Raw genomic sequence first — 14,622 nt, 5'->3', positions numbered from 1 at the left:
AACTAACTGCAATAAATTAATTAAATTAATCTACTATGCCGTGCTTGTCCCCACCCAACATCAAATTCAAGGATGATCAGGGCTTGCCTTATCCTCCATAGCCTAGGAAAGAATCTGATCTCACTTGCTCTAGAGTTTCTGAGGCACTGAATTGCAAAGTACCACCTGCCTCACTAAACTAATCACCAGCCTGGTGGTTTAGATCACATCAGTTTTACATGTAATTAAGACTGTCCAGGAGGGCATGCAGCTGCTTACATGGTCGTTCCCTCTTATACAGCAACGTGCCTCCTGCTCAGATAGGTGCAATTAAACAAGCCTGTTCACAGTCATTAAGCATTAATGCACCTCATTAGCATAAGAACTGGAAGAAGCTTTGATGCAGGGAACCCCGCAGGAGAAGGAGATGGAGAGAGATGTACATACAGACAGGAAGGCAAAGGGCTGGGCCACCACCTTCTCGTGGCCCCGACCAACCATTCCAGCTCCATTTCTCCAAAGCAATGAGCCATACCGTGCCCTCCTCCCCAGAAACGGGTCTGGGTTATCTTTCTCTCCCCCTCCCCCTCTTTCTAAATTATGCTAGTGGAAAGAAAAAAAAAAAAACAAAAAAAAAACCCCACCACACCAAACTGTTGGGATATTAACCTAGCGAATCCATTAATAAGCTGAACTCTCTGTTGGCTTTGACACAGCACACTAAAGCTTTAAAGAGACAGGGCCCCAGACACTGGAGATAGGGGCAGAGACAACAGCGCTAACAAAGAGCCACTGTTGCCACGGCCGTGGCCATCTCGGGTAGGTCCAGCTGTCTTTGGTGTTCTGTTTTCCAGACACAAAGAGCAGACTGAACCGTTTTGGTCTGAATGGCTTTCATTTGATGGTAGAGAAAATGAGAGGGAAGAAAGAAGCTAAGTAAAGTGTCCAGGAGAGAGGAAAAAAAAAAAAAAAAAAAAAAGACAAGGGAGGAAAAAAAGAGCATGGTGTGCTGCAGGTCTCCAGTGAGAAAGGCTGCATCTCCCCCGAGCACAAAATGGGGCTGCCTCAGGGAGCAAAGGGAAGGCAACATGGTGATTTTGGAGCAGGATGGAAGTGAGGATCCGTGGGCAAGCAGGATGCACGCTCCAGGGGAGCCGGGATGGATGCAGCCTGTGTCTCACCTGCTTGCCCAACGCTTTGCACAGCAGTGTACTCAGCCCTGCCAGACCACAGGCTGCAAACAGCTTGTCTAGCTGGGTTTTAATCTCAAGGGAATAACCTGTGTTTGTACAGTCCCTGGCCCCTCTGGGCTTGGAGCCCGTTAGGAGCCTCTAGCCTGGACCAGGCGCGTTATCACGCAGAGCCTCAGCCAGCTTCACTGTCACCATGGCAAGAAATGGGCTTGCACGAGGACATGAATCAGCTGGAAAAAGTGAATCTCCAAGTGAAATGTCTTCAAGGAACCACCACATGCTACCATGGAGCCGCTCCAAACCCACACCTCAGCCCAAACTATATCCCAAGGCACGAATAACCTTTCTGCTGCAGCCTCAAGATGCCCATGTCATGCCATTGAATTTCTATCAGAGGCCAAACCTGCATCCCACAAGCTTGAAAAACAGGCCTGAAACATCCATTCCAGGCTCCCCTATTATAAAGCACAGCTCTGAAAGCCAGAAATGGAAGCTGAGACCGGATAAATCAGTACCTACCCACTGGAGAGCCACACGGGCTCGTCCCTACAATGCACTCTCTGGCCTCCATCTAGTCCAGCTCGTAAGTGATAAAAGCGTCCACGACTGCAGCTCTCATCTGGGAAGAAGAACAAACAACCCAAGTAGATCTTACCACTGGGAAATGGTTTCTAAGGGTCTCCAGAGATATCCTCTTTCCTACGCTCATTCCATTAGTGCTGTGCATGCTCCATTGTCCCAGTCTCTCCCTCCTTAGTGGTTACATCCTACAAACACAAACAGATTTCAAATCCCCCGTAGCTCTTTGGCCCATGATGATAATAATTTTCTCTCCTTGAGCACCTTTTATCTAGAGATCTGGAAGCATCTCTCTGGCATTAATAGCTATTAGCTTCACCACCATCATGCAACACAGGGTGAGCACTGTTACATCTCACAGCTGAGGGGAACTCAGGCACAGCACAATTAGGAATTCACTCCTGCCAAGTGGTGCATCCTCTTGTGCCCTATCAGTGGCACAGGGATGGTGGTGTTTGGTCCCTGGATGAATCTGGTTAAATCCTAAAAGATTTGCCAACAGCATCAGCACGAGGAAGAGATCCCAGGTTTGTGCCTGAGTCACCAAACCCTCTGTTTTCCCTTCTGTGCCTAGAGAAGTCAATGGAAAGTCTCCCATAGATGGTAATGGGAAATTCAGGCTTTTTGAGTCAGTAAACAGCTTTTTTTTCAAGGGGGAGGAGGTTTGGGCAAAGAGGCTTTTACTGCACAGTCATTTTGATAAACCAAGGAGCTGAGCTTTTACCCAGCAACAGGCTGGGAGAATGACTGATGGAGACCATGACCCCAGTGAACCACAGCCTTGCTCCCCCAGTCCCTTCCCATTTGCCTTTTGTGATTACAATTAGTAGTAGGGGCTGGCAGGTGGGGGAAAAATGAAATAAAATAAACTAGGAGCCCCCCCTGCCCCGCTGCCAGCCCCTCATTGTCTGCAGAGGCTGGCTGGGGCTCTGCACACTGCAGTCCTCTGCCCATTGTACTGCTGAGAACATGCGAACAGACGCTCTCGGGCGATGGGTTTTATTGAACGCAACTTCAATGGCAAATGGAGAGAGAAAGGGGGGGGAGAGGAAAAAAAAAAAAAAAAAAGCCTTGAAAATCCATGCCAAAAAAAAGAGGTGGGGAGGGTGTTTTTTAATGCAATCAATGGCTCCTTCCTATAACTCTGCCTGTTGTGAGGAAATTTCTTTCCAGTAGCAGCCAGCAGCAGTCCCAAGGCTGTGACATTGCTGTAACGCTTGGAGCTCAGCTCTCTATCTCTGGCAGCAGCCCCGTCTTTTTGTCATTATTGGCTGTGATTGCAGGGGGTGCACGCCAGCTCGCCGAGTGCTGAGATATTGCTGCCTTCCCCTCCCTCTGGACAACCTGCCCTCAGAGAGGAGTTTGGGGAGGGGATGAGGGTGAAACAGGGAGCTGAATTCTCTCTGCCTCCCCTGAGTACGCTCTGATCCAAGCCCACATGGATAGGTAGAGGTCCCCAAGGCCCTTTTCGGAAAGCTCATTAGGAAAGTAGTGACAGATGCATTAGCTATTAAAAAAAGGCGGGGGGAGAAGCTATCATAGAACTTTAAAAAAAAGCAGCAGCAGCCGCCCGACAGTTTTATTGCTGTCAGATCCTTTTTTTTGTGGGCATGTTGCAAAGCAGGAGAGGTTTGGGTAAATATCTGACGCATGCACGCACTTCCCATGCTCTGGGCTGTCTGTCAATAATCCAGCCAGGGTATTTCTCACACCCTCAGGAGGCAGCTGCCAGCTCTGCCCATTGCCACTGCAGCTACTCACCCTTCCTATCCACCCCCAGCATCTCCTGGAGAGGAGGTTTTGGAACAGGCATGTCTGGCTGCATGCAAAGCTGCGGGAAGAACCTGCCAGGATGCCACAGGGGGTGAAAAAAAATGGGCGTCAGCTGCCGCCATCTCTGACTCCGAGCTGCAGCCTGGGGAGGACAGGTCTTGGCATGAGATGTTCCCTCCTGATCTAAGCAGAGGCTGCTGAGATGGAGATTGAGTCCTGCGTGCTGGGACCTGCTGTCCCTGCAAGCCCCAGCAATGCTCTCCACGAAAGGACAGAATGGGTCACATTGTGCAACTGTGCTGGACACTCAGGTCTCTGTCCCTGTCCCACAGCCCACATCACAGCCCAGAGCCCGCAGAGCTCAGGGAACAGGTGTACACACATCAGTGGGAGGAGCTGCTTCCCTGCACCCAGGATGAGTGACACATCTGGCAGCAGCTGGAAATCACAAAGCCCCACGAAGGGACCAGGGACCAGGCATGAGGAAGGTGGGAAATGCTGGGTAATGAATGAAGATGCTCTGGATGGAGGTCTGGACTGGCAAGCTGTGGTGGGCAGAGGAGCAGATGATGGGGAGGATGAGGCAGGATGATGGCATGGGCTTTGTCCCTCCCTATCCTATGAACCAAAAAGGCCACCCCTGCTCTTACACCTGTGTGAAGAGCAGAGCCCAGGTAGTAACAGAAGAACAACAGATGTTGCACCTGCATGAGGGCTCCCGAACGGCGCCAGACGAGCTGGAATTCACATCTGAGACACAACAGCAAAGCTCTTCCCACAGACAGCAGTGGGAAGCAGGGATCAAAACACCACTTCCACAAACACACTCCCAATACTGGGTCCTGCCTGCACACACCCCATTTTCCACAGACCATCCTCATCACTACGAGATGGTCAAGCCAAACATGTCCCCCTCCAAGACCTCAGCATCCCTCAAAGAGGGGGCACAGCTATTCCAAAAGGAATTATGAGGGTACTAGAGGCAGCCATCAATCTGTGTCCCCCAACCTCACCTCCTGCCACCTCCCAACCACAGCCAGGAGGCAGAAAAGGCAGAAACCAACCTCGCTGGAGAAAAACAGCAGCAGCAGCAACCGTCCCCCTCGGTCGGGTTTTAAATGGCTCTCAGATCCCTTCAAACAAATCTAAATGCACCGATCCTATTGTGTGCATAAATCTTTGCACCGGGGCCTGCACGCCTCCACACTATTGATAAAGAGAAACGAGTCTTAAATATTTAATGAGCGAATAAACCCGTTAAGAGGATATGATTAACTGCACGCCACGGCTCTGCATTTAAGGTGTCCCTGCTGTACCTTTAGAGGGGTTTTATTTTTAAGGGAAATCGGCAGCAGCAGCTGGTGGAAGCCAGCAGCCGGGCTGTGCCGCACCAACAGGAACACCAGCACAACGCTCCACTCTGGAGGCATAAATATGCCACGGGAGCCTGGGCTGCTCAGGAGGGCTTGGGGAGAGCTGTACTGACTCATCTCGATGGCAGGGAGGGCAGAAAACACAGCCAAGGAGGTTTGAGGTTTTAGGTGAGGTGGCAGGAGCCAGGCTGTCGGTCAGAGAAGCCACGTGAACTCTGCACCTTCCCGTCTCGCCTGGCAGCGAGGGGGCTGCTGGGGGGATCAGGAGACCTTGGAGCTATTTCCAGCTGAACCACGGAGCTGGAGAATGACCTTGGGCAAGTCACTTACGGTCACCCTCTGCCTGGAGTGCAGCTCTGTGTGAGGCAACTGGAGTCTTGCCTGCTGAGGGTGTGAATCGAGGCAGTGTGGGGTACCAGGATGGTTGAATCTTCCTTTTCTCCACCTCCACCGAGCTGGCAGCAGCCTCAGCACGGGGCTGGAGCATTGAGGGCCAGGGTACAACACACCAGCCAGCCCACAGGATGTTTCTCAGGCACACAGAGAGCAGCTGATGGAAGATTTTATGAAACCAAGTGCTATAAATGTCCCCTTGCTATGTGACTTTTTATGTTTCTAAATTATTTTGATCATTATTTTTACCAGAGTAAGGTGAATAATACACAACAAACCACCATGAATCATCACTCTCAGTTTTTAGATATGTTAAATTTAGCTGTTTTGGTGCCACCTTTTTGTTTATATTCTCCAAGTGTTTCTTGCCAACAAGTTACCGGCAGGGATTTTTGGCCAGGAAGGGGAAAGAAAAAAAGAAAAAGTGAGACAGACTGTTAATTTTAAGCATCAACGAAAGATATTGGAAGAAAGTGAATTTCAAATTCTTAATTGCAACGGTTTCCCTCCCCAGACCTCAAGTCTAAAAATTAAGCCTGCCCAATCGGGAAGCCAAAACCCATCACGTGATGTGAGATCCCAATTAAAACGACTCTCATTCCTGAGACCAAGTATTCACAAAAGAGCAAAGACCGCGAATTATTTGCAGAAATTATCTGGAGAACAATTTTGAATAATGAATACGATGGGGGAAATCGCAGTCACTTGGAATACTTAATGCAACTACAGAAAAAAAAAAATCACCAACAATTTGCGAACAGAAAAGAGGTGAAATGCACAGAATAGATCATTTAGCACAATCCTGACACCACCACTGACTATTCCAAATGACCAAGGCCCCTGCCTGGCTGTAAATGCTGCAGGAATTAGAGACTGATGGACAGATGGAAGTCATGCTTGGAGATACACCTAATCAAAGAGGCTGTGCCACCACAGCCAACACACCCGTGACCTGGTAAAATCAGGGTGAAATAACTCGGGAAACAGGATGTTCAAAGCAGCCCCAGGCAGGAGGAAGGGATGCTCCGGGTGACGCAGCCAAGCAGAGAGCAGCTGGAGAGGAAGAGGAGCTCTGACACTAGCTGGCCAAATCCCAAGAGGCACAAGCACAGAGGAACACCAAGGATGAGCTTCTGTGTGATTGTAGCTGGTGGAAGGGGTGGGAAAAGAGAGGTTCCAGGTAGGTCTGGATCAAGCACGGGTGGTTGCTGCATCACCAGATACTGGCTTTGCCATGGGAAGTATCATCCCATCAGCCAGGGACTGTGAGTACCCAGGTATTCCCACGATTTGGAGCTGAGAGATGGGGTCCAGCAGAACCCACTCTGCTTCTGCCACCTCCCTTCAAGTGCCAAACTGGCCTCAAGCTGAGAGCTGCTCCTATGGCCATGATCAGAGTATGCAAGACCAAAGAAGGAGGAATCTGCTGAAAACTGAAAGGTCCTTTTTGCCCAAGAGCCAAAATCCGCTTCTTTAATAGGTTTACTCTACCCCAGCACAAGCTTTGCATTTCACCAACCAGCAATGAGCACGGAGGCCAAAACCTCACCACTACCTGTAGACTCCAGCTGGGAGGAAGGATCTGAAGGGAGAAGGCAGGGAGAAATTGGGGGGCAGGAGCAGGCAAAGGAGAAACAGTTTTGGAGGACTTTGGGGGATCACAGCATGGTATGGAGGAGATGGGGATCTTGTGGGGGCAGGCAAAATCTGCAAGCACCACTCAGGTGGGAAGATGCTGGGCCCTTCCCTGCCCCAATACTGAGTGAGGAAGAGCAGCAAAGGTCTGGTAGAGATGGAGCTTTTTCACATCCCAGCCTGGTCAGCTGACATTTATCAGGGTAACAAAAGGATACAGCCTGATCACAAGACAGGCTGACAGTGCATCTTCCCCTTCTGGGGAGGAAAGTCAAGAGCCAAAGTTGTAAAAAGTAGTCCAGTCATCTTTCGTATCTCCTCTTTCCTGCAGTTTGACATGTGCAGAGATACTTCCTCTCCTCCTTTGAAATGAAAGACGAAAGAAAAACATAGAAAATTCTGCAGGAATTAAAAATGAATCAAATTCTTCCAATGTTTCAGGTCAAATATTCCCCAAAGCTTCTGTTCTGGCAATCTAAGAATGTAGAGGCTGGATCTCTTAAATTCCCTTGAATTCAGGATGTTTCTATCAATCTGTAGCAGTATTTCAACAAGCCTGGCTGAGGATGCTCAGGAAAGCCTGCTTGTTATATGCCTGGACTGCGGCAACCAGAGAACCACTCAGGAACTGAGAGACTCATTATTTGTTATTAACTCACCTGGAATCTCTGATTTCTCACATGTTATTTTGCTACTTGGCTGCAGAGTAAAACAGCTCCTCAAAAAATAGAAAAAAGGAAAAAGTGAACCACCCACCAGTGGAGGATCATCTTTCCAGTGGATTCTAGTAGGTCACCAGCAACTGCATCAAAAGAGTGTCCTGGGGGCTTCAATGTTTGCTTCTTGTGCCCCTTTATTTACTGTTGATTCCCTCTGTGGCAGCACTACCAGCCCCTGCAGAGACTGCCCTGTTCCAGTCTCTGCTTTTCCAGGTTCAGGCACTGGGTATTTATTGCATTTGGCTGCTTCCAGAGCGTGGGTGTTTGCTTCACATGTCCCCATAGAGCAGAGTCCCCTTGGAAAACTGTTCCAGGCAGGAAACTGCTGCTGCTGCTCCTGGTCAGGGAAACGCATAGGGAAAATCAGGTTTTTTTCCCAAAAAATTCTCCAAGTGAGGAGTTTGTTCCAGAGAGATGGAGAACAGAGATTCCCATGGGCTCTGCTGGATTCTCCCCAGCACCCATCTGCCTGGTACAGTGGTTGCTGTAATGAATTTTTAGGGATAACACTTTGTTGGGATGACTTTAGGTGCACAGGGCACTTCTATGCCCCAGCTCTCCTGCAGCATCTGCATTTTACCTTGCTAACCTTGCAGACAGAGAAACTGAGGCACAGGGCTGGCTCTGGAGAGGGACAAAGCTCCAGCAGCACCTCCAATTTCAGCACTCATGTCCTCCATGGATGCTGCAATATCAGCATCACCCACAACCTGGCTGAACTTCCCAATGTCCCCCAACAAGAGATCTGTGTCCCCTCTGTCCCCAGCTCAGCTGCTGGCCCTGGTCTCTCTCCTGAGCATCACTTTCTGTCTCTGGCACCCAGCAAGCTCCTCTCCCACCAGCTGGGCTCTGCCCCAGTGATCTCGGGGTGCCACCTCTGCCTGCACCATCCCCAGGAGGGCATCACAGCAGGGCTGCTGCATCTCCACTGTGGCTGGGGACAGCAGGGAGGACAATGACATTTGCTGCAGGAGCCTGACATTGAACCCAGCCAGTCAGAACGGCGGGTGTTTTGCTGGCAAGGGTAGAGGCTCTGCTCTGACACCGTCAGCGAGGGGACAGGAGAGGGAGGGGAAAGGAAAAAAGCCGAAGCAGCAGCCAGAGAGCTGCCTCTTCCTCCTCCTCCTTTTGTGCAGAAATGTGGTTTTGTTTGTCAGTCAAACAGATTGTTTTCTCCTTCTTTGCAGGCCAATTGTTTCTGCTCCTGCAAGATAAGGGATTGAAAAGGGCTATATTTTTATGGCACTGAATCTAGGCCCTCTGAATTGGAGGGGAGACATCAAGTGGGAGAGGGATGCCGGTTCAAACCAACACTCCTCTCCCCAGCTCCACTCTCCAATCCCATTTCCACCCCCATTCTCCTTTTTTTCTCCTTCCTTCTCCTGCCTGGAGCTGCCTCCCAGCCCTCTCACTATTTAATCTCCGTCTCTCCAGTGGACTCAGGAGGTTTACACAGCTTCATCCTCTTTGCACCATCTGCTGAAAAGAATCCGCCTTTCCCCTGCTGCTGTGTCCAGCGGCTTCTCCTGCCACCCTCCCCCCAAAAATGGGGAAAGCAGAGCCAGTGTTACCACATGTGACGTCGGGAAGAACAAAACCCAGAAGGGGGGGTTTCCTTTTCTGAGAAGGATTTGCCCAGAAAGCACCTTGGAGAGCCAGACCCCAGAGCGTGGCAGGAGCAGGATGCAGAGATGAGGGAAGAGAATGATCAATAAGAGCAAGCCCAGGCCAGGGTAAGACAGCAGGATCCTCTCCAGGCTTCCAGAGTGGTTCAAGGAGCCTGCGTCCAGTCTTCCTCTTCCTTCTTGTTGAACTCTCCCAAATCCACGGTCCAGATGGGATGCCGTGACTCAGTGATGGGAACGCTGGAGCGATGACCCCTGAATGACCGCCAGCATCCCCAAGCCAAAGGACCTGGAGAAGGTCCTTGCTCCAGGGACCATCAGGGCTGGAGGCACCCTCAGCCTCGCTGCATCCCAAGCACGAGTCCTTTGCTCCCAGGCGCTGATCACATCGCACACTGAGGACCAGAGGGAGGATTTGCCTCTCCTCCTTGGGGGATGAGAGCCTGGAAGGGGGCAGAGTGGTTCATATCCAACTCATAAGCCTCTCAGAGCTCAGGCTTGAGGACTGAGATTCACTCAATTAATTTTGCTTTGGCAAAAAGTCCATTTTTATTGCTATTTCATGCCTTCAGTATAGATTTTCCCTGCTCGTCTCAAAGGGATAATAAAACCCGACTCGTTCTTTTTATAAAAGTCTCACACTCCCTCTCTCACCAGGCTCTGTGTTCCCCAGCTAGAGATGTAAATTTAAAGGGGAAATGCTGTCATTTAAAACAAAACAAAACCAAAAAAAGCAACTCAGAAAGCCCAGCTTTGAGCATATTCCAGCTCTCGAAACTAGGCCGTGCAACCAAAGCAAAAACCAAGCTGCCACCTTCCCGCGGTGAAGCGGCATTCCCGCAGCGATCCCAGCCTCCCACAGGGGAACTGGGGGTGACTGCCAGCCCCAGAAAGCCACTCTCCACCCTGCAGGGCTGCTGCTGGCCCTCTGCTTGCTGGGAGGGGTAGTTTTTGCCAGCTGGGTGCTGGTGGGCACAGGTGGTGAGCGCTGCTTAGAGCGAGCTCCTTGTGCTGGGATGTGACGCTGGAACCCCAGCACCTGCACCTGCCTCCCACCTCCTCCTCCTCCTCCTCCACACCAGGTGAAAGCTTTGCTGCTGCCAGTCTCAGGCAGCTGGGCCAGTCCTCCTGGTTCAGGGAAATCCCAAATCCACACAATTCTGAGCAGGTGATTTTTGAGCATGCTTTCAAGCAGGCAGTGGGACAGGATGGTGGCAGGACAATACACGGGTCTGCCTGCTCCACCCCAGCTGGGATGCATCCTGCCTTCTCTTCAGAAAAGCTGTAGCTGTGGAGGATCCCTCTGAGAGGTGAAGAAGGGAAAGGGAAATTGCCTTTCCTCTGCCATATGCCCTGCTGCCATGACCTTCTGAGAGGGGTTAGGATGTGAGAAGAGGAAGCCAAGTGGAAGTTTTGTCATCAGTGGGTGGCAGCAATCGCCTGGGGACAGGGCAGGGTCCCCAGGACCATCAGGATTTAAGAGCAGGTTAGACCCAGGTGCATGCCTGGCACTGCTGATGCAGCCCTCTAGGACAGACTCAAGCCAGTGCCTCCTGCCTTGGCTGTGTGTGTGATCTGGTGACGTGCATAAATCCACCATCACTGGGACTCTCCTGCCTCAGCAGGAACCAGGAGCAAATCCAAAACAGAGAGAATCCAAAGCAGAGCAAAGCCATGCAAGGCAAGAGAAGACACACAGGTGCCTGCACTGTGCCAACCCAGCACAGGACCACACCAGGCCAAGAGGTGACAGCCAAACCTTTCATATCCTAATGTTTCTCCTTCTCCCCATCCTGTACCCTTTTCCTGCACGCCCCTGCCAGGCTGGCTGCACGCCCTGGCTGCCAGGAACTCGGGGCCCTGCAGGGCAGGGCAGGCAGCACGCACGGGAGAGGAAATGCACAGCTCACTCTGCTCCTGCAGGTGTGCCTCCAGCACAAAACAAAACTTGTAGGGCAGCTAACAAGGACAGGCAGGAGAGGAAAGACAAGGAAACCCCAGGTGATACCACCGATGGTCCAGCACCTCCAGGCTCACCTCCAGTGCCCCCAGAGAGGCTGTGGCACAGCTCCATCAGTTAAACCGAAGTTGTGCCATTTCCTCTGATGGCAGAACAAACGGTCCTTCCCCTCCTGTGAGCTGCCAAGCCTGAGGGATGCTACAGAAAAGAATTCTGCACCTCCCCCATTTCGGGGGAAAATCAGTTGGAGTCCCTAGATTTTCCTGCAGAGCCCTCACAGGGCTCGACCCTCCAGGCTGGAAAATCCTTAGTGTGCTCTGACAACCTCTGCAGCTCAGGCACAGGCAAGAGATGATTAAGACTGGCTGAAATCTCCCAGGACTCTGACATCTGAGAGGCACCATGCAAGGCAGAGAACCACCCCAGGCTGCTCCTTGCAACCTGCAACTCCCCTCACCTTAGCACAGAGCTGAAGGGAGAGCAGGGACCCAGCGGGGCCAGGAACCAGGTCACCGCTGCTGGTTTCCAAGCAGCAAAGGTTTGGAAGAGCAGAGGATCATTTAGCAGAGCGACAGTGAAGGTTCAGAGCAGAGCCTTCAAATTACACGCTACAGAGCACTTTTCCTGCCTAAAAGGTCTCTGAAATGACTGTGGCGGCTCTGAAACGAAGCACTCTGTATGCAATTGTTCCCTGGGGCTTGCAGCGGAGACAGAGCCGGGAGAGGAGAGGTGGGTCTGCGGTCCCTGGCACAGGCAGCTCCTCATCAGACAAGGATGCACACTTCTGCTGGGCTCCACAGCACAGCACTGCTGCTTCCCTAAATCTCCCTGGTGGTTTCTACCAGTGGTGGTATTTTTTTTCCTCTCTTTTTTCTCTTTTTTTTTTTTTTTTTAATTTTTTTTTTTTTATTTCTCACTTCCTGCCCTGAACTTCACACAGCTCCTGGCCTGGGCTGCAGAGTTGCTGCTCAGGGTGTGGGTACCCCCAGCCCCGTGTACAGACCCACACTGAACCCCTCATCATCATCACTCTCACCATGCCTCGAGGCACACCTCAATCCACAGGGAACAAGGAGGGAAGAGCACTCAGGGGGAACATGTCCTTTTCTCCATCTCACTCGGCTTCTTCCCATCTTTCTCCACTCCATCTCCCAGCAGCTCGAGGTCCATTTTCATCAGGCAGTGACAGTCACCAGGAGAAGCAGTCTCAGCACCATGCACAGCCAAGCTGTGCCTCGCCCGCCGGGGGTGCCCCCACCCTCTGCCACCAGCACACAGGTGACAGCACCCACATCCGCACAGCCACCACGGCGCTGCTCACCCACCTGGGGCACACACACGCTGCCAGCCTGGGAAAGGCAGCTGAGGGGTAGGAGCGCTTCACAAAGTCCCAGCACACAGCAGGGAACCATTTCTGCACCATCAACGCAATGCCCAGGAGCTGGGGCAGCTGGAGCTGAGCTGGGAGAGCTCTTGGAAGGTGCTGGCACCACCAGTGATGCCCTGCCTTGGCTGGCACAGTGCCCTAGGAGCACTCTCCCATGCAAAACCCCAACTGTTGGGTTTGCTCCTCCACACCATCACTTTGGGAGGTCACCTGAGGGCAGCTAACATGGGCAGTGCTGGCAGCCAAGGGGAAAGAGGGCATGGGCCAGTGGCCACAAGAGCTTTCAGTAAGCCAAAATCTGCTCACATCTAAGGGATGGCATCATTCTCCATCAAAGGCAGTGGGGGAACAAACATGCACCCCAATAGCATCCCACTCTGACGCCAGTGAGAACCTCTGGCAGGTCTCCAACGTTAGCCAGGACACTTCCAGAGGCCGGAGAGCCCTCGGGATGCAGACCTCTGGGGCAGCTCAGCCCCTCCACTGGGATCCCCACCAGCTCAAGGTGCTGCTCCAGCTGCACATTTCCAGGGAGAGTGGGAATAGACACACACACACACACAGAGGAATTTAAATGGAATTTCACAGCTGCAGCAAAAGGGCACAGAAGGGGCTCAGCGCTATCCATCCAAGATGCACCATGTCCCCGCTCGGCATTTCGGCACCACCGGCCGGGAGCACCGCGGCCACCCGCACCCGCGGGACCGGGGGGGCCGGGGAGCCCCTTCGTGACGTCACCGAGCCAGGGACAGGCTCGCGTTTTGGGGGGATCGAGGCGAGTTTGGGGGGGCGGAACGGGCTGGGGTTGGAAACGCGAGTGCGGTGCGGTGGGAGCGCGGGCGGAAGGGAAGGGAAGGGAAGGGAAGGGAAGGGAAGGGAAGGGAAGGGAAGGGAAGGGAAGGGAAGGGAAGGGAAGGGAAGGGAAGGGAAGGGAAGGGAAGGGAAGGGAAGGGAAGGGAAGGGAAGGGAAGGGAAGGGAAGGGAAGGGAAGGGAAGGGGATGTGGCGGCCGGTTCGCCGTGCCACCGCCGCTCCAGCGGTAGCAGGAGCGCAGCGGGCCCGGCGGGAGCCGCGGCTGCAGCCGCAACTGCGACGCGAAGCCCCGGGGGGGTAACGGGGCGGCGGGCAGGCCCCCCCCGCCTCCGGCAGCGCCCCGCTCGCCCGGCCCCTCCGCTCCCCTCGCTTCCCCTCGCCGGCCCCTGTCACCCGCCGCCCTCCCCGGGCCCTCCCCGGGCTCGCCGGCCCGCCCGGTTCCCCCGGAGCCGCGTCCGGAGCCCTCCTTACCTGGCGGGCCGAGCCCCGCTGCCTCTCAGCGGCGGCGCTGGGCGGGGGCGGCCCCGGCGGCCATGCCCGGGCGGCCGCGCCGCTCTCCCGCGCCGTGCGAGCCGCCTCGGCGGTGTCAGCGGGCGGGAGCCCCGCGCGGCGCCGGGAGCGAGGGGAGGGACGGCGGGGGCATGACCGAGCGCCGTCGGAAGTGCACGCGCGCCCGCCGCCTGCCCGCGACCGCGGCGACACCTGCCGGCAGCGCCGCCGGTGGCACCGGGAACGGCAGCGGGGCGGCGGCGGGGGCTGCGCGCACCGCGGCAGCGGGGCACGGCACACCGGGAATCGGGGCACGGCACACCGGGCAGCGGGGCACGGCACACCGTGCAGCGGGGCACGGCACACCGGGCAGCGGGGCATGGCACACCGGGCAGCGGGGCACGGCACACCGGGCAGCGGGGCACGGCACACCGGGCAGCGGGGCACGGCACACAGGGCAGCGGGGCACGGCACACAGGGAATCGGGGCACGGCACACCGGGCAGCGGGGCACGGCACACCGGGCATAGGGAGCAATGAAGCGGGCGCTGGGCACGGCACAGCAGGCACCGGGCACAGGGCATGGCACTCTGGGAGCCGGGACACGGCACAGCAGGCACCGGGCACAGGACACACTGCGCTCTGACAGCCGGGGCACGGCACAACAAGCACCGGGCACAGGGCACGGCACGATGAGAGCCGGGGC

General features: G+C 54.1%; 1 protein-coding gene across 3 annotated transcripts in view; it reads right to left on the bottom strand.

Moving 5' to 3' along the window:
* Positions 1–14,038, bottom strand: part of RAI1 (retinoic acid induced 1) — a 73,943-nt gene extending 59,905 nt beyond the window's left edge. Inside the window, exons 1-2 of one of the 3 annotated variants that reach the window (XM_056503062.1) lie at positions 13,900–14,032; positions 1,828–1,939 (exon numbers count right to left, since the gene is read on the bottom strand). The gene's annotated coding sequence lies outside the window, so the exon portion shown is untranslated. Of the gene's footprint in view, positions 1–1,691; positions 1,792–1,827; positions 1,940–13,899 lie in introns of all 3 variants that reach the window. The other 2 variants (XM_056503060.1, XM_056503061.1) reach the window with 2 other exon arrangements.
* Between the last annotated feature and the right edge of the window lie 584 nt (positions 14,039–14,622).

The sequence above is a fragment of the Oenanthe melanoleuca genome, chromosome 14 (genome assembly GCF_029582105.1).
Source record: "Oenanthe melanoleuca isolate GR-GAL-2019-014 chromosome 14, OMel1.0, whole genome shotgun sequence".
Taxonomy (NCBI): domain Eukaryota; kingdom Metazoa; phylum Chordata; class Aves; order Passeriformes; family Muscicapidae; genus Oenanthe; species Oenanthe melanoleuca.
The sequence above is the reverse complement of the archived record's forward strand: the minus strand, read 5'-3'. Positions and strand labels throughout refer to the sequence as shown.